The following is an 18,672-nucleotide window of genomic DNA, read 5'->3' as shown; positions in this document are numbered from 1 at the left end:
GCTGAGACTAGATCCTAAAGAAAGCTGTCTCTGTGTAGACCAATCCGTTTCAAAGACAATGCAAATATTACCAGAGCATGTTTTTGTTTGCATGTTCTCCACAGGTACGTGCAGTTAATGCAGACATGATTCCTTGCAAAGGTTTTCTCTTTGGTGTTTAAACATCTTAACACAACTGTTTTATTGCCAGAAAGGGTAAAACCTATTCTTATACTTTGATACTGGCAAGACATGTACCATGTTGGCTCTTGAAATAGTATTTTATTGAATTCTAAAAATATATTTTGACCTAGAACAATTTTTGTTACTATTTTATTTTACCAGGTAAGGCCCGCTGAGCTGCATAGCTCTTTTTCAGAAGCCACCTGGCCACAAATGATAGTCCACTTATGTGGACTTTCATAGCAGCCCCATATACTCTAAACGCGTGATGTTGATTCTAAATGTGGAGGGAAAAACCGGAGGACCTGGTAAAAAAAATCCACACGACCACGGGAAGAGAGATATGCAAACTCCAAATACACAGGCATCAGTGTCGGGGTCGAATCCAGGACCTCCTGTATACCAGGAGAGGTAGTTAACATCTCGTCACCTTGGCGCCCACTAGGCGCCACAGTGCTGTGAGGGCGACATGGGTTCCATCAAATCTGTTTAAAATACAGATCCACTTTTGTCTTGTGGGTTAGGCCACGTGGTGGTGGTGGTTTGTGGTGAAATTCTCGTCAATAACCCTCCACCACCCGACAAGATCGTCACGCTTACGAAGGATGTTGCTCAAAGATGTTTCAAGTATGCTGAATATTTGTTTCTAAAGATGTAACACATCCAGACGAGGGTTATTTTGGTCAACTGAGATATTTGGCCAGTTCATTTATTAATGGCGTGTGTGTAGAAACTGGAGTACAGTATCTTAATATGACCCACTCATATGTGGGATAACATTGAAAGCTCTGCGTAGATACATTTAATCCATTGCTATCTCCTTAAGTAAGATATCCTGTTTCACCAGGCCTGCGGTGGTGTCTCATTCTGTCTCTGGCGGGGTTGTCGAGAAGTGATGTGCGTCACAGCTCGCCTTGCTGGACTTGTGAGCGATGTGGGAGCTCCTCAGGGGAAGAGTCAGAACAGCACGGTCCATGGGGAGAACATGCAAGCTCCAAATATACAGCAGGCGTCAGGGTTGGGATCAAACCCACGACCTCCTGTATACTCGGCGAGATAATTAACATCAAGCCACCGTGGCGTCCAGAACTGGATAGGTCCCTTAAGCCTATTGCCAGAGAGCCTCCATCATTGAAAGTGCACCTAGCCTGGCACGAGTTTTGTGCTGATGTCTATGCCACTTGCTGGCAAATAGCAGCTGGTGTCCACGAGGAACCTGTCATCAGGGAGATTATGTCACCACACCTGTCAACCCATTGTCAGTGCCCTACCTTATTACAGACCAATTCAGACCTTATTGGTCACCCCGTGCCCTTATAAATCTCAACGTTCATCCTACAAAGTTCCATCACAAGGGAGAAACACAAACAAATAGACACAATTTTTGTTTCCGGTATTGAAACGGCTGTATGACGTATGGACCTGAAAACTCAATTTCCCTGTACAAGAATACGGGTACACCGTATGGGTTGACAGGCATGTGTTAGATTGGTGAGTGGCTAGATCGAGCATGCACACTGTACATATACATGTACAAAATCTATATCTACTGATGGCGATTCATGATAATGATGACGACAATGATGCTGCGGAAAGCCAAGAATGATGATTCTGTTGCTGCTGCTGATGAGCTTTGTTTCTACTGCTGTTGGATTTCTGATGATTGCTGATGAGTTGTTTCTACTGCTGTTGGATCTGCTGATGATTCTGTTGCTGCTTCTGCTGCTCCTATCCGACCATGACAACGACGGAAATGCCACCAACGTACGGACAGCCGCCGCACTCATCAATGCACGCTCGTGTTCAGACGCGTCGTTCGAACTGAAGCTGAGATCGGCACCGGTGGCTCTTATGGTGTTGATGAGGAATCCACCGGTCGTGCGTGCGTGCCTACGTGCGTGCGTGCCCACGTGCGTGCGTGCCCACGTGCGTGCGTGCCCACGTGCGTGCGTGCCCACGTGCGTGCGTGCCTACGTGCGTGCGTGCCCACGTGCATGCGTGCCTACGTGCGTACGTGCCCGCGTGCGTGCGTGCCCTTACGTGGCGAAGGCGTAGTTGAGCATAGCGATGAAGATGTTGTTGCAGAGGATGGCGGTGAAGAGCAGGAAGGAGGCCACCAGGATGTAGGTCATCGGCGTGTCGACGGCGCACATCTCCATGTAGGGGTAATGGTCGATGACGCTCATGCGGAACATGGTGAACAGCATGGTGTCCACCGTCTGCATCCAGGGTATGCTCTCGTTGTCTAGGGCAAGAGGGCAAAGGTGCAGCCCTGCAATCGCTCGCTCGCGCCACTGCCGGCGGAAGAGTCCCCGCTAGAGGGCGCTCTGGAGAGTGATTTGTTCACCTCTTGCACGCCGGCCAGACATCTCGCGACATTGCCCGTGGTCATCCTGAAGTAGGAATAATAATATATTTATGAAAAATAAAAATAGGTTTTACCCTTTCTGGCAATAAAACAGGAGTTAAGATGTTCAAACACCAGATAAATACCTTCTGCAAGGAATCAAGTCTGCATTAACCACACGTACTTGTGGCAAAACACGCAAACGAACACGTGGCTTTGATAACTTACGCATTGTCTTTGAAACCGATTGGCCTACACCAGAGACGACAGCCTTCGTTAGGGCCTCGTCTCACTACCAGTGTCAGACCAAAGAACCCCAAAAGGCGAACAGAACAGAGACAATGCCACACATATCAGAGCATTCATAGCTCAGGTTGAGCAGTATCTATGGGACCTTTTTGCCAGTATCAAAGTATGAAAAATAAGAATAAGTTATGGGAGGTATTAGTAATGTGCCTGGGGATATGTTTGTAATGTTGAATTCCGCTCATCGTCAGCAATTAACTCAGCCCATCATCCCTCTGGGGGGCGGGGGGTGGTTGATAAAATAAGTGCCACGTTGTGGGAAGTCAACGGTGATTGTCCGATGGAATCAGAATCTTTATTTATTACTGGAGCAATCCGATGAGCTATGAAGCTCTTTTTCACAGATTTCAAGTCGAGGGGGCACGGGGTCAGAACGTTATAACAACAAACAATAAAACAAACACGAAAGGAGTGCAAAGCACATGAAAGGTTGAACAAATCGCCCAAACACGTACAAATACAACACTCAACCATCCCCAGCCTACCAGACAAAGCCCATAGGAATATGGAGGAATGTCCATCAATGGTTCAGGACTTTAAGAATGAGATGAGCGGCCTCGCCGTATTTCTCGCGGGCATGGAAAACCACTTGGCCTTTGGGCCTCCCTTTGCTGTAAGCGCAGAGCTCGCGTCGTGCGCGCGAACACGTGACGCAGCCCTGCCCGCTCGCTGTCGTCTCGCGTGGGATCTCGCTCACTGCCAAAGATGATCCAGAAGGAGAAGAAGAAGGGGATGAAGAACTGCGCCGAGAGGAAGATGAACTTGAAGGTGTAGCGCACGATCTTGCCCAGCATCACCACGAAGGGGCCCAGAAAGCTGCAGTGGAAAAAGTCACAATTAGTGGGCGAGTGGACGGGTAGGCGAGAGGGTGGGCGGTTAGGTGATTGGGTTGGTGGGTGGGTGTGTGGGCAGGAGGGTTGGTGGGCTGGTGGGTGGGTTGGTGAGTTGGCAGGTGGTTGGTTGGTTAGGTGAGCGGGTGGGTGTGTGGGTGGTCAGGTGGGTGGGTGGGCTAGTGGGTGGGTTGGTGAGTTGGCGGGTGGTTAGTTGGTTAGGTGAGCGGGTGGGTGTGTGGGTGGTCAGGTGGGTGGGTGGGCAGGCAGGTGGGTTGGTGAGTTGGTGGGTGGTTGGTTGGTTCGGTGAGCGGGTGGGTGTGTGGTTGAGCGGGTGGGTGTGTGGGTGCGCAGGTGGGTGGGTGGGCTGGTGGGTGGGTTGGTGAGTTGGCGGGTGGTTAGTTGGTTAGGTGAGCGGGTAGGTGTGTGGGTGAGCGGGTGGGTGTGTGGGTGGTCAGGTGGGTGGGTGGGCTGGTGGGTGGGTTGGTGAGTTGGTGGGTGATTAGTTGGTTAGGTGAGCGGGTGGGTGTGTGGGTGCGCAGGTGGGTGGGTGGGCAGGCAGGTGGGTTGGTGAGTTGGTGGGTGGTTGGTTGGTTCGGTGAGTGGGTGGATGTGTGGTTGAGCGGGTGGGTGTGTGGGTGGTCAGGTGGGTGAGTGGGCAGGCAGGTGGGTTGGCGAGTTGGTGGGTGGTTGGTTATTGGTTAGGTGGGTGGGTGAGTGGGCCCGGTGGATGGGGGGGTGGGTAGGTAGGTGGATGCATGGGCAGGTATATCAGTATGTGGTTAGGCAGTTAGGCAGGCAGATGAGCGGGCGTGGGTTTGGCGGCGGAGAGGCTGGAGACCTGAATGCACGAATGTGCTTGAGGTTGCTCAGCCAGAGTGGGACGAGGGCGACCGCAGCCACACGCACGTGCAGCAGCGCCACCGCGTCGCCTGGGCGGATCGCGTGCACCGCATGCACCACCAGCAGCGCCAGCAGCAGCAGGTTCACCAGCCAGTCGTGTATGTTCCTGCCAGCGTGCACGCGAAGGCAAAGACAAAGATCCTCCCCCCGGTAGCCTACATGTGGTGTTCGCGAGCACCTGTGAAGGCCGGCACGGCGCACCCAAGAGCGGTGTGGCCAGCGGAACGCCCGGGCCACCTTCGTCTCCCCAGTGGCGATGTCTACGAACCGCACTGGGTACTCATTTGAGGCCGAGTCGAACTAGGGGGGAAGCCCAGGATTGGTTCAGATATTTGACGCTGTTAGGAGTGAGCGGGAATTGAACGCGCACGCATGCACACGCTTACATGCACACAATCAGACACACAGAACCCTTTACAGCACAGCAGGGGTTGCGCGTTTCCATGCATACTGGTATGAGATTGCCGCTCGATAATTACATTGATATGTTTACCTCGTGGAGCTGGAATTTAGCTCAATTATGCATGTATGCTGAACTTCTTTCACACCGTACGTAGCCAACCGTGCTAGTCGGAGGTGCGAAGCTACGTCCGTGTGATTCGCTTGCGCAGCTGCTGGTGACCGGCCTGCGACCAGCAACTCGCCGCACTTGAGAACTCGGTTTAATCGCGGGTGGCTGCTGTGGCCTGGATTTAAACCCAGGGGCCTCAGTGGTACCACCTTAGTGCTGTGACCCGAGCCAGCGGGGCCACCTCAGAAGAGATTGTCACTGTAAATGTAATGGGCCACTTTAATTTAGGAGCGTGTTCCTTTGCATTACAACAGGCGTTGGGCGGCGCTCATTGTTCGTGGTGGCTACGCTGCTGCTGCTGCTGCACGTGGCCGCCTGTAACCCAGCCCTGTGGAGGCAGCAGCGAGGGCTTGGTGGATCGCCGCACACACAGCACACAGACGGTGCGAAACTCCCTTCCCGTGGGCGTCGAGGAGGTGCCGCACCCTGGCTCGCCAGAAGGCAGCATAGCGAGTGGACTAATAGCCATCTGTTTCCATCTGTACGGGGATAGAGCGTTGCTCTCCCCCCCCCCCTCGCTCGTTTGGGTTTTCCCCGGGCGCTGCGGTTTCCTCCTAAGTGTACACTGAACATTTCACTTGATACAGCTATCATGCTGTGACGGTACCACCTGAAGACGGAAGCTTGTGTTGCCGTCGAAACGTCGTGATTTTTATTTTTATTTTACTTTTATTAATTTTTATTTTTTACCTACGTAACTTTACCGAAAAAACATAAGAATATGTACAACTGAACACTCATCGTTCATTTGCTGAAAAATAAATATAAAAAATTCGACCCGGTGCAGGACCCATCCGAAAAAAAAGAGTTCCTACAACTCAGTGTGGCTTTCCTGGATAGGTAAATAAGTAAACTTGTTATGAATTATTATTAGTGGTTCATATGCCAGTGGTGGATATTTTTGGTGCCTGCAGCAGGATAACAGGAAACTGTCAGAGAAAGACAATGAGTGGACAGGGGGTCTTACGAAAGTGTAAATTCTAAACCAAAGATTTAGCTATTACCCACTGCATTTGGCAGCATTTAAGACATGTCAAGGCATTGCAGATTGATTGCACTATTGATCCAATAGATGGTCACTAATGCCAGGACGTTTATTGTATCTGACAGCGTTTAGATGTGGTTATAAATAGGGACATTGATTTTTTGGTTATTTGTCACTCAAACTCAATGTTCGCTGACGGCAACAACAAAAAATCCCACGAACGAATTGTAAATCGGGGACGCTTGGGCACTAGACAATTGAAAGCACAAACGGTGTAAGATACATACCAATAATCATTTAAATAATATGATTTCATATTACTTAGTTCTTCCATTTCCCTCCTGATGTAAACTTCTTCCTGAAATGAAAAAAGAGACACGCGCAATGCCAAACGCTGCACAATAAATCTGATTTGGCCCATCATCCCCACGGGATTGATAAATTAGGTACCCGCTTTGTGAGACATTAGCAGTGGTTGACTTATGAAACGACTTGACCCTGCCATAGGCAATGTGGAATTTCCACTTCTGGCTGCGGGTCACTGCACACAAGCATGCTCATTTGAGTATGGGGACCCTGTAACTTGGCTTTTAAATGTTTTCCCACCAAATTATTCCGATAGTTTATCACTGGCATGGTGGAATGAGATTAATGATTTGGAAACTACAGGTGAATTTCGGGTCATTTATTATTTATTTCGCTTCTCCCTTTGACCAGGTGAACACGTCACACCCAGGGCCGGATTCAGGTCATGAGGGGCCTAATGCTAATGAGATGTGAAGGTCCGGAGTACATATTACATATTATTGCAAAACTTTTTTGTAAGTCGTCCAAAGTGTATTTATTTACCGATGCAAAATTAACACATTTATACGACTCAAGGTAAACCCATCAAACATAAATCACTCGCTCGACTAATTTCTTCAAACAAATTTTTTTTTCCAGCTTTAGCCATCACGAACGCTGTCATCGTCGTTCAAGGACAAACTTTTTTTCCGATGGCTGCACCACCGTCACTCCTTTGTACCTTCAACGTGGAAGCGAGGACCTAAATGAGGGCCTAAAAAAAAAACTGAGGGCCTTATTAATCCGGTACCTGGCCACACCCACAGCAGCAACATGACAGACCTGGGGCCACTTGGGGTTGCAGAAGCTCAGATCTTCCTCCAGGGCGCGCTGGTATCTGCAGCGCCAGCGTGCCAACTGAGCCCGGGACTTGCAGAAGTCCAAGATTTCGCGCACCACCTTGTAGAGCAGCCACACCCCGCACACCATCAGGAGCGCCCACTTCCACGCGTCCTGCAAGTCCAACGGGACGCAGACATCATCCGGTGCAGTCGTCGTGAATGCTGAGGTCAGGCTGAGATCATCATTTCAGTACACGTGAGAATGTGGTTTATTCATGGGTAGCTGCAAGCTGGATTCAAACTCAGGATCTCAGTTGTATTGGCTCAGTGCTGTGACACAGTCAATAGGAAGAGTTTAAATGCCAGGAAGGAGTTACAAGTCCATTCACATTTTTTATTGTAATAGCGAATCATTCCACGACCTATATGAGCCTGACCAAGTTTCACCTGGGGTCATGGCTTAGTCAGTATCCTTTACATGACCAGCAGATGAAATAATCTCATTGAGACACATGGAACTTCATTCAAACTTTTTTTTATTTTGCCAGGTAAAGCCCACTGAGCCATTAAGCTATTTTTCAGAAGCGATCTGGCCACAAATGATAGCTCAACAAAGTGGCTTGGCACGTGGAAATGTATAGCAGCCCAAATACTCTAAAACGCATGTTTATAAACGTGGCAGGGGAAAACCGGAGGACCGGGACAAAAATCCATGCGACCACGGAGAGAACATGCAAGCTCTAAATACACAGGCATCAGGGTCGGGATCGAACCCATGACCTCCTGCATACCAGGCGAGGTAGTTAACATCTCGCCGCCCACTAGTGGCCACGGTGCAGCGAGGGCGACATGGGTTCCATCAAATCTGTTTAAATACAGATCAATTTTTGTCTTGTAGGTTAGGCCACGTGGTGGTGGTGGTTTGTGGTGAAAGTCTCGTCAATAACCCTCCACCTCCCGACAAGATTGTCACGCTTACGAAGGATGTTGTTCAAAGATGTTTCAAGTATGCTGAATATTTTTTTTTTAAGATGTAACACATCCAGACGAGGGTTATTTTGGTCAACTGAGATATTTGGCCAGTTCAATTATTGATGGCGTGTGCATAGAAACTGGAGTACAGTATCTTAATATAACCCACTCATATGTGGGATAACACTGAAAGCTCTGCGTAGATAGATTTAATCCATTGCTATCTCCTTAAGTAAGATATCCTGTTTCGCCAGGCCTGCGGTGGTGTCTCATTCTGTCCCTGGTGGGGTTGTCGAGAAGTGACGTGCGTGACAGCTCGCCTTGCTGGACTTGGGAGCGAGGTGGGAGCTCCTCAGGGGAAGAGACAGGCAGAGCACGGTCCAAAGTAAGATGTAAACAAACTCCAACACCAGGTGGAACCAGGTCGCTGCACTGCAGGACAGGACGACAAAGGCACGCGGCGACAGAGGCAAGCCGGTAAATAGAGCGCTCGCGTGAAGCACCGGCCAACATCAAACGATGGCACGGTGCCAGAAGGCAGAGACGACAGCATCGGCGTTTTGAGTGAAGAAATATGAAGGTGAATGAGTAAGTATTTCACTGTCGTTCGTCTCCTCCGCTTTGGAGATGAAATGCGATGAGTCCGTCAGCCGATTTGGCTTTCTGGATAGAAATTATCCAGCAGCAAATCCGGTTTAACAAGAAAACTCTCAAGACTGCGTCGACCGTCAGGGTCCCATCAGCAGTCAGGCCTGTTAAACAGATACTGCCGGGCTGCGAGATTGTTATTGTCAAGAACACTACGTGTACCAGATGGCCACGTTCATCGCCAAAAGCATCAGCATCATGGTGCCGGGTACTTCACAACACAAAGTTAATTATATTTTTTAAGTGTCTAAATGTGCCCACGTCTCAAGGCAAAGGGCCAATAGGAAGCCGTGCACAAAGACATCTTAGAAGGGAGTAGGAATTGTTTGTTATTTTTATAGATAAATATATTTTTGCTGGCAGATGGCAGCTGCATCGCAGAACGCAATATCAGATGAACACATGGCAAGGGAGTGGCTGCGGTCACTCAATGTGCTGCATCTGCTCTTATATACACAGATAACTTCAGGATGATGTAACACAATTATTGGATGCATGGGATGGTGCTCATCTATTTACTAGCACTGAGCCAAGTATGGAAATACCACATTCCTATGGCAGGGGCAAGTCTCTCCACAAAGTGGCATTCAGTTTTAACAACTCTCCCTCCTCTCCCCCCGGCGAGTCGACCTGCGACCGGGGACTTGAGCTCGCGACGCTCCAAACGCGATCTGCAACGCTCCGGCACCTGCGTCCGCCCGGCCAGATCGTGAAGATCGACCGGCAGAATTAATGATTTTGCTTTCACGGCTGCAATGAACGCTACGGCGACTGCACCGCGCACGTTACCGTCTCGTTTCAACTCGGCGATGAAACACCGGAGGGGCCCCACCTACCCTCGCGGCAAAGTTTGGCCCACAATCGTGGCCGCCACAAATCTAAAAATAATAACGAGTTTGGTTGAGAGCAAGGGGTGGGGGGGGGTTGGTGGGGAAATGAGAACATGTGTTTTGTTAGAAACAGGGCCTTTGCATTGCTCTTACTATCCATAGCTGTTCCACTTCAAGTCGATGAACTTCTTGACCAAGGGATGTTTAATGACGTCAAACAGTTGGTTCGAGACGATGACCTTCAGCTGAAAAGAAGGGACAAAAAAAAAGTCTGCACACCCTCGGCCAATGTCATATTTCTCAAATGGCGCAGATCCTCAGGTCAAATTTAACATGCGGAGTTGGATTGTGCTCACTACTGCCTCCGCTCACCGGGGTTCTGTACGTCTCCTTGTGTTCTGAAAAAAGACAAACGCAAAGATGTCGGGAACGTTGCCAACGGTTTTGGGAGCATTACCGCGCAGGCGTTTTTTTTCGCGGATTGTGCGGTGCAGATTTCCGATGTGTCGTGTGCGTGCCGTTTGGCAAGATTTGCTCCCCTGAACTGAATTCAAGTTTCCCGAAAACACTCACGCGAGAGCTATACACGGTTTTATGAGCTCCCGCGTAAATAATTGCGAGGCCATATGACAGGCGTTGTCGGCTGTAGACTACAGGGCTGCACGGTGGACAGCAGAGGGTGCGATTCAGCAAAATCCACAGTAATTGTACAGTACTTCTGTGCTCCTATGTCTATAATCCCAGCTTTCACCAATCCAAACCGACCAGTGTTGTGAAATTTGGTTAAATTGCCCCCATGACGTACACGGTGTTGGGAGGCCCTCATCCAGCAGTGGATTGACAAGGAGCCCTCCACAAATGGTAAAGACTTTGAGGGGTCATCCTTTGGGATCGATAAAATGAGTACCGCACGGTGGAAAGGCAACAACGTATGGCGCGAAAGAGGTTTAACGTACGTAATTCAACATACAATGGCCATCCCGTGGATACACTGGTCCGTCGAGGGAATACAGAATTTCCACCACTGATTCGAGATTAATACTGGATATACAGCAACTGCCATTGCATTGCTCATTTGGGCAGAGAGAGAAACATTTTTTTATTTTTGACAGGACTTTGTTAGGAACTGACAATCAACGTCCGTGGGCGATCTAAAACATGCGTACGAAACATGGTACGAATTAATCTGGACGGAAATGTAGTTAAAGGCCCTATGAGGCTTAATTCCTAAAATAAGCATACTATAATTCCACGAAAAAAAAAATGCGTACAAAAAGTAGATTGTCTTTGAGCAAGAATCCATTCCAGTGCACAGAACGATCGATCCATTACAGAGTCTTACAGATTTCCCCTCTAACTGAACACTGAACAATGGGTGAGGATCGAACGGTGCAACTATGGAATGTGCAGACGGTGCAACTGCGCCGGGTTCCGTGGGCTGAAGGGACGCAGGGTGCATGCCAACCACACGGCGCTACTGACGACACAAATAACTGGCACGGTGTGCTTTTGTGTTTATTTATCCATAAAATTGGACTTTTCGAAATCTGAATGACTTCAATTAAATTCCGAATGTAGGTGTGTACGTTGAACCTGTTTCGCACCGCACGTAGCCAACCGTGCTAATCGGAGGGTGCTCTCATAATCCACGCCCAGTGCACGGTATTCACAGATTCCCACAGCGGATCAACGTGTCCCACGACCCGGAGCATTGTGACACTCTCCTCGACTGCCAGGGGTTTATATTTAGAGGTGTTTGAATAGCGTGTACAGTGCGCACAACAGCGCGGTGGAATGCCTCAACGTATTAAATGTTCCTCGTTTCAAGCAATGCAAACAGGTGTTGCATTGCTCTCAGGGTGACGGAGTGGGAGAGAGAGGATGGGAGGGGGAAGGGTGGATGGGACAGGCCAATGTGTGTAGAGTGAATTACCGTGTCCCATCTCATTGGTTCTTGCAAGCTAAGCAGGGCCGAGCCTGATCAGTAATTAAACTAAAACTCAGCTGTTTATTTTTATTTTACCATTTAAGGCTCATGTAGTTCCTTTTTCAGAAGCGACCTGGCCACAAATGATATCTCAACGAAGTGGCTTATCATGTGGACATTTATAGCAGTCAAATACTCTAAACGCACGTTTCTAAATGTGGAGGGAACAACGAGAGGACCCCGAGAAAAATCCACGCGACCACGTGGAGAGAGATATGCAAACTCCAAATGGACAGGCGCCAGGGTCGGGATCGAACCCGCGACCTCCTGCATACCAGACGTTGGCGCAATTGGATGGGTAACCACCAATGCATGCCAGGTGTTGTAGGTGCGAGCCTGCAGGATCCAAGGCAGGTGTTTTTGAGTGAGTGAAAGTTGCAGCGTAGTGCATGTTGGCCAAAATGTTTATCGGTCACAAACGTAACCACTATTAGCACTGTTGGCTACATGCGGTGCGAAATAAGTTCAACACATACTCTAAATAAAACAAATCACGTCGTGATTTTATTTATTTCTAACTACCTAACTTTACCGAAAGAACCAAAGAGTATGGATTCCTGCAGTGACGAAAGCTTCAAATCAAGTTCAACACACATACAGAGCTTAGTACTGTAACACAAGGACAACAGCGGCTTCCATAGCAATACCTGCGTTCGGCTTTGGCTCCAGGCATGTCAGGTTGAAGCATTGGTGCCGGCGAATGGGGTCACAGTCGTAGAACCGACCTAAAGCCTTATAAGCCTGGAAGCGGGGAGACGGGGATGGGGAGATTGAATGAGTGTGCACGCGCGGTGTATCACAAAAACCCCGGGCATGCTTCGTAACGCATGGGCTCGACTTAAAGTAAGTGTTCACGGTTCGCGTTCACACACGGGGGATTGTACATCTTCCGGCGGTTGGCGAATATATTCCCGTGACTAAAATTCTATGCCGCCGTGCGAGATATCCGACCGACGGAGGCGGGTATTAATTTTAGATTTAAAGCTTTCGTGACTGCAAGGATTCATACTCTTAGGTTTTTTTGGTAAAGTCACGTAGGTAAAAATAAATAATAAAAATTATAGAAATAAAATAATAAATCACGACGTTTCGGAGGCAACACAAGTCTCCGTCATCAGGTGGCACCGTCACTTGATACAGTAAATCTGGCTGTGACGGTCCCACCTGATGACGGAGACTTGTGTTGCTTCTGAAACGTCGTGATTTATTATTTGATTTCGATAATTATTTCTATTATTTGATTTTTATTATTTATTTTTACCTACGTGACTTTGCCGAAAAAACCTAAGAGTATGGAGGGGGGTATGATCGCTGGGTTACCCGTGTGTGCGTGGGTGTTTTCTGGCACGTCTCTCTCTTTTTTTTGTGTGGATCTCAGCCCCCCCCTTCCCGTCCTCTCCCCCCTAGCAAAGGTCAATTGGGTTCATCTCCCAGATTTATTTTGTCACGACTCCACGAGATGAAACGTCTCCCCTGCTTTCTGGAGCCTGAGCGCCAATCGGATCAACGCTGTAACAACAAAAGAACTAATATTGTCAGCGACTTGACTGCCATAAAAACACTGCGGTGTCGGACCGTTCAATATATTTTGGGAGAAAACTCCACCAGTGGCTTTGGTCCGTCCTGTTGTTTAATGTGGCCTAACTCATCAACTGGAATTTGAAAACGTCCTCAAGCTGTCTTTTTTAATTAAACTGGGTTCTCAAGTGGAGTAAGTTGATGGCTTCGGTCCAGACAGCAATGGATGCAAACAAAAAAACACCCCTAAACATTAAATTTGGTTCTGCTCTTAATTTTGCGAAAATCTGATCAATTGCAGCTCTGCAAGTCTTAAAAATATCAGTTCGAATGGCGACAAATATTACGCTGTGCGATAGGGCACGTGGGAAAGTCCTGTGGACCAAAGTTAACTTAAAGGGATCTCAGCAGTAGCTCTGCGGTGTCTGCTTCCATGGGCCATTCTCAAACACGGGGTTGGGGGGGGGGGTGCACTGCTCATTGAGAGAACCAAATGGGTACTTCGTCTCATTGGGGGGAAAACGAGAAAAATATTAAACGCAATGTTTTTTTTTTTCTCTACACCAAGACGGTTGCAGAAGAAAGCTCACCACAGGGGGCATCTTGAGCAGAATAAGTGAGAGGCACGATTGGCCCAAGTCATCCTCTGCACTCGAGTCGGCCCCCAGGTCGATAAGCAGCTGGGCCGTTTCCCTGTGGCCTGAGCACGAAGGGACGAGAGAGGGCAGAAGGCCACTCGCACACGGCGCATTTCACACGGCGGCGTGGCCCACCACGGTGGCATCGCCTCCTCGGGGCGCGTGACGCGGGCCCAGCCGCGGCCCGTTCGCCACTCGTTGCAGAGGTTCACCGTTCGAATTCCGACGGCCGCCGCCAGCCCTCTTGGTTTATCACGTGGTGTGTATTAACCGTAACATGCTCGCTCCCATTTTGAAAAGAATGCCTTTAAATTACGGAGCAAGGCATCGGCCCTGCTGTGGAAAACATGGCAGGACCCTCCTGATAAAGAGCCCTGAGAGTCATGTGAAGCTTTTCTGTGCAAAGGGCATTCATTTATTGTATTACTCTGTGGGCAGCAGAGGGAAGTGCAGGAAAATACATTGTTGGTTAGTACTATACTCGCACATCTATGCTCCCCGCCTTCACCAACCCACACAGACCAGCACTGTGAAGCATCGTCACCTAATCCCAACAACCCATACGGCGTGGGGAGGCCCTCATCCAGCAGTGGATTGACAAAGGACTGTACATATACACATGTACATTATTACTTATAGTCTAACGTTCTCCACCATGACCCTGTTTCTCAACGATTATTAGATGGGTACCAACTCAATGCCTCCCAGCCACCGTTCCTTTCAACACTGAAATTCCCTTTTCACATTGAACATCATCGTAATGAGAACGGTGAGGCCTTCATTCTCAGCAAGGAGTTTCTCATTTAAGTATTTCAATCGTTAAAAATTATAATATACATGTCGATATTTAAAGGAAAGTATATGATTTGACATTATTTGAACATCTGCCATTTGCTGCGTGTTATTAAGATGATCAATTAATACAGCACTATATTAAACAAAACCCACCAACTATATGAGTTAATATGCAATTTATAAACTATTTAAGGTAAGCCGAATTAAGCCTGGCGAGTATATGGATGCGAGACTGACTGGCATTACTGTGGAACGTTGGCTCGGCCTGCTACGTGGCCAGGAGATGACGCTGGATAATGATATCGAATACCATCTGTGTGAAACGTCGCATGTTCCCTAAAATGCAAAAGGTTTTTTTTTGGGTAAATTTTTTTGGTCTCCTTCCACACGCAAAACACTCACGAACGGAACCCTTCCTGAAAAAAAAAACATCCTTGAGACCCAGCACAGCTTTCCTGGGTAAATAAAAGGCAGTATTATCCCTCTATTTAAGAACGTAACAAGAGGATTTATCTAACAAATCTGGCTGTCGCCTGATGATGCTGGTTGTTGTAATCACCGGCGAAATGTCACGGTGCTCGAATTGTAAACGTTGTAGTGGGTTTACTCTCCAACGCACAACCGATTAGTGCTGAACTAGTAACTAATTGGCATGTTTTGCCTACGTCACGAACCTTACTAATTGGCTGTGTCGGGTGGTGGCGGGTTTAACGACACATTTATATTTACGTGATCTACCCAAAAAAAAAACCTCTCACGGATAATATTGGTCACGAAAGCCTACGTGGTGAACCAAACGGCATTATTATTCACAGTAAAGGCAACAGAGATTAAAGTGCAATCTTCAACCTTAAGTGACTCAATCTCTCTATAGTCTATACCATCGCTGTATTCTGAATGAGATCCATTGCCTGAAACGTCAGCCCATTATATATCTTTCTACTGAAAGCCAGTGTTAATGACGAACCTTGTGAGTTTATTTTAAACGTGTTTGTCATTGAATATACACTACCGTACGTGTGCAGTATATGTGCATGTGCCATGCATGAAGACAATAAAGGTGGAGTGGTGGTGCAGCGATTAGAAAGCACTGTGCCAGGAACTTGATGACACGAGTTCGATTCCCGTCAATGGCTGACATCAGTGGTGAGCGATATCTGAAACGATCATCGACTCACCTTCCGAAACCCACATTGACCAGCGTGGTGAAATATGGTCAAACAACCCCCATGAGCGACGTGGCCTTCATTCTAGATTAAATCTAGCTTGAAAACACATTTCTTGAGAACTGCCTTTTGTGTTGAGATTGTTGTCATTCCCCCGCTCCTCCGACTAGCTCGGTTGGCTACGTACGGTGCGAAAGAAGTTCAACACGCGTACATACATTCAAGCAGTGGATTGACAACGGGTTGTGCGTCTGTATTATTTATTATGCGTGCACAAGAGCGCCGCATAATAGCCATCGACAGAATTCCATTTCATTCAAGCTGAGAAGTCGGGCCATGGGTGAGCGTGCAAGGAATGAGTTGTGCCAACATCGCATGATGTTATCGCAGGCAGGTGTTTTTACGCTCGCAGTTTTTCCTCCAAAGCTGTGAGGGTTGTACCACACACTCTCGGTAAAAAGAAAACCAGTGTTCATCTTCTTGGTTCTTTCGGTAAAGTCACGTAGAAGGGAAGTAATAAAATTATAAAAAGAAAACATAATAAAATAATTCTCACGACGTTTCGGCCACAACGCAAGCAGCCGTCCTCAGGTGAAGACCAGGTCTGTCGGGGAGACAGCGTCTGAATTATTACTTCCCTTCTACGTGACTTTACCGAAAGAACCAAGAAGATGAATCCCTGCAGTCACGAAAGCTTTAAATCGAAATAAAACCAGTGTTCTTTGCCAACACTGTTCTTGAAATGAATATCTATTTCAGACGTGTGTCATTTTTTAGTAACAAGATATTGCATTTGTCCGTAACTCTCCACCCAATCAGGATGTCTGTTTTGTACAAATTCTGTTATGTCAAAGTGCCAAGATGCTATCTTTGTGAACGTTTGGTGGATAACCACATTTAGTGAGAATTAAGAGGGGTGCGGTGTGGTTCATTGTACGCAATCAGAAGATATCAATTCTTTGTGGTGGCTTTTTGTTTCCGAGTAGTGATGAGCAGGTAAGTAAAATAATGATTTCCCCAGCGATTTAATGGATTGCCACAATTTGGAATTGTAATTCAGTTGAAGAATCAAACCTTTTTTTCCAGAGTCCTTGCCTATAAACATCAGGCAGTTCAACAGAGATTGGTTGAAGCAAGCCTGACTCTGCTGATGAAACACTATAAGTCGAAACCGAACCAGAGTTTTGTGTTGAACAAAATGCTGTTGAAATGTTGACATGCTCCAAGAAGGCTGTTTGGCTCGTGGGATGTGTAAAATATACTTTTAGATACAGGGATGGATACGTGAAGGAGGTGTATAGTCTGATCAATTTCTTTTTTTAATCGTTGATACATATCTGTAGTGTTATTTGGTAAACAGCTGGAATGCCACAGGTTGTCTGCAAATGTTCTTTATGGGAGGTGCAGTATTTAACAACCAACACCATGACCATAAACGCCTTGAGACCATTAACATTACGAGACCTCAACACCATGGCCCTAAACACCATGAGACCATCAACATCTTGACCATAAATACCATGAGACCATCAATGCCACGAGACCAGCACCACCATGAGCCAATCAACACCAAGGTGAACCTCACCAGCAGCAGTGTGTGTGTGTATTTCATACCATGCATCACGGCTATGTGTAGAGGCGTGCGGCCCTGGCGGTCCCTGGCGTGCATGTCCGCCCCGTGCAATTCCATGGCCTTCACCGCGGCAGTCGCGCCGCGCTTGGCCGCGTGGTGCAAGGGCGTCTGCAGCTCTCCCGTCGTCCTCGCCTCCACGCTGGCTGCATCGATGACGACGTTCGAGACTTCAGTAACGGCAGCAATAATGACAACGCGTAACGTGCGGGGCCCTTCTGACGATCCACTGCTGGATGAGGGCCTCTCCCCAGGCGACGTGGCGTGCCGTGGTTATACATCACGCCGGTCAGTGCGGGTTGGTGAAGAGGTGGGGGGGAAGCACAAAAGTATTGTCATGGACAGAGAACGTCTTTGCATTATGGTGGGACCTGATATTGTCAATCGGACCTGGATTAAAGTCGTTTTGTGTGCTTCAGTAAGGACTGTATCGTGGCTCCCTTCCTTGTCTTGGGGTTTAGTCTTTAAAATGCAATTTTGTGGAGGATTAAAACATTTGAAATTCTGGCTATGACACTTATACTTGGAAAAAAAGATACAGTAAGGCCTTTGGGACGCACACGTCTATTTTATAAATAAACAAAACAGACTCTGTGGTATGTACAACAAATCAGAGCAAACGGGTTTACAGAGGCGTTGCTTATCACTGCGCTGCCTCTGGCAAAAAAAAAAACTGTCAGGAGCTGTGGTGGCATCATCATCATCATCATCGTCACGATACATGGGCAGGTAACCCGCGGTAGGTGTCCTCTGCACATTTAGTCATTTGTTGTTTCCACTTTCCTCTCTGTCTTGTGCTAATGAACTCAAGTAGTGGCCACATATTTCTGGCACCAATCTCCCGTGATGTCGTCGTCAAGCCGTTCTCTGCGAGGTCTTCCTCACTTTCCGGTTCCTTCCATTTTTCTGAACAACAACAACACGCTATTAATATTCGTGTTGTTGTCCATGCTACATGTGGTGTCCAAATGGTGCCAGTTTCCTTCTCATCACTGCCCGCAACATCATTATCATCATCATCAGGTCGTCTTCTTCTATGTGCAACCGTTTTCTTACGATCTACGTTGGTCACTCTCTGGGTCCAGTTTAGATGCAGTTTCCTTCTATAGCAATACATTTCTAATTCCAATATCTTACCTGCTGCGGCGGCAGGTGCCTGGAATCCAAAGTTTTGAAGGAAAGGTTTGATGTATGACGTGGATTTGCGAACCTCCAGAATTCTCTGGGTTCTAAGGTGGCCAAGGAGATCCAGTGTCA

The sequence above is a fragment of the Lampetra fluviatilis genome, chromosome 22 (assembly GCF_964198595.1).
Source record: "Lampetra fluviatilis chromosome 22, kcLamFluv1.1, whole genome shotgun sequence".
NCBI lineage: Eukaryota > Metazoa > Chordata > Hyperoartia > Petromyzontiformes > Petromyzontidae > Lampetra > Lampetra fluviatilis.
The sequence above is the reverse complement of the archived record's forward strand: the minus strand, read 5'-3'. Positions refer to the sequence as shown.